We start from the raw sequence: 1,376 nt of genomic DNA, 5'->3' as shown, positions 1-1,376 counted from the left end.
GACGTTTAACTGACTGAGGCACTCAGGCGCCCCATCTAATTCCTATTTTTACTTCAGTGTTCTCAGACAGGAAGCCTTTCTTGACTCCCTCCAAAAGCCACAATTCTCTCCCGCCTGTGTGCCTCTCCCATTATTACTGTCTTTTCTTCATGATGGTGTCTGACTCCATAGGGTAAGAGCCTGCTTACTGGTCCGTGGCCCTTAGTGGACACTTTAGCCTTGTGATTCGTATTCAGTTGCATCCCCGGTACCTAGCACTTAGGAAGTACTCAATTTGTCTTAAGTAGGGTCAATGCTTGGTACATACAAACTGAAAAAAAAAATGTTTTTAAAGAAAGCCGAAATTCCTGTGTGCCTGGGGAAGCTGTATCTTCAGTGTTTCTAAGGTAAAGCTCCACATCAGTGATAGTAAGGACACTGCTGAGCACAGTCTGTGTCCCCCTGAGTTCACCTCTTTGGCCCAGTCCTGAGCTTGTTACGTTTTACCGGCTTCCCTGTGAGGAGACATGTTCTGAGGGAGATCAGTCACGAGATGGATTCTACTTTTTTATTCTCACTCAGGCCATGGAGAGTAAGCTGCTTGTTGGAGGGAAAAATATAGTAGATCATACAAATGAACAGCAGAAAATCCTGGAGCAGAAACGGCAGGAAATCGCAGAGCAGGTGACTTTTCATTCCTTTATGAGGAGAAGGGGGTGGGATTGGGTGCGTTAACGCTACAGAGCACCTATCTCTTCCATCCGATTCTTCAGAGGGAGCAGACACGAGGTGCTTAATTAGCCCTTCCTAGCGGGAGACTCTGATGTGGAGCCCCCAGCCCTGTGTTCTTGTGTAGACATGGTCTCTAGGCACACGCTGATGCATTTTGTGATGTTGCTCAGAAACGTCGAGAAAGAGAAATCCAGCAACAGATGGAAAGTCGAGATGAGGAGACCTTGGAACTTAAAGAGACGTACAGCTCATTGCAGCAAGAGGTGGACATCAAGACCAAAAAACTCAAGAAGGTATAAAGGAACGAGGCCAGGCAGGGGTGTCCTGAGACTTCGTTGGGGGGTAGGGAAGAGCTCTGTTGTCTGGAGGGCTGCCCTCCTCACCTGCCTCTGGCCTCGCTTCCAGCTGTTCTCCAAGCTGCAGGCGGTGAAGGCCGAGATCCATGACCTCCAAGAAGAGCACATCAAGGAGCGTCAGGAGCTGGAGCAGACTCAGAATGAGCTCACCCGGGAGCTGAAACTCAAGTAAGTTCTGGGCCTTTTGTGCCCACGCCCCCCCACCCCCATCCCCCAGGCATTTGCCGGGAGGTTGTTTGTTCAGTAAGAAACATGTCTCTCAGGCAATGGACTCAAAATGGAGTCATGTGAGCTAAATCCATATTACCT

At 49.2% G+C, this 1,376-nt stretch overlaps 1 long non-coding RNA gene across 1 annotated transcript; it reads left to right on the top strand.

The window, feature by feature from the left end:
* Positions 1 to 565: 565 nt before the first annotated feature.
* Positions 566 to 1,230, top strand: LOC144219093 (uncharacterized). The gene is made up of 3 exons (XR_013331303.1): positions 566 to 663; positions 882 to 1,004; positions 1,117 to 1,230. It is a non-coding gene; the product is annotated as an uncharacterized LOC144219093 (long non-coding RNA).
* Positions 1,231 to 1,376: the final 146 nt, after the last annotated feature.

Source organism: Crocuta crocuta, unplaced genomic scaffold, assembly GCF_008692635.1.
Source record: "Crocuta crocuta isolate KB4526 unplaced genomic scaffold, BGI_CrCroc_1.0 C28680960, whole genome shotgun sequence".
NCBI classification, from domain to species: domain Eukaryota; kingdom Metazoa; phylum Chordata; class Mammalia; order Carnivora; family Hyaenidae; genus Crocuta; species Crocuta crocuta.
The sequence above is the reverse complement of the archived record's forward strand: the minus strand, read 5'-3'. Positions and strand labels throughout refer to the sequence as shown.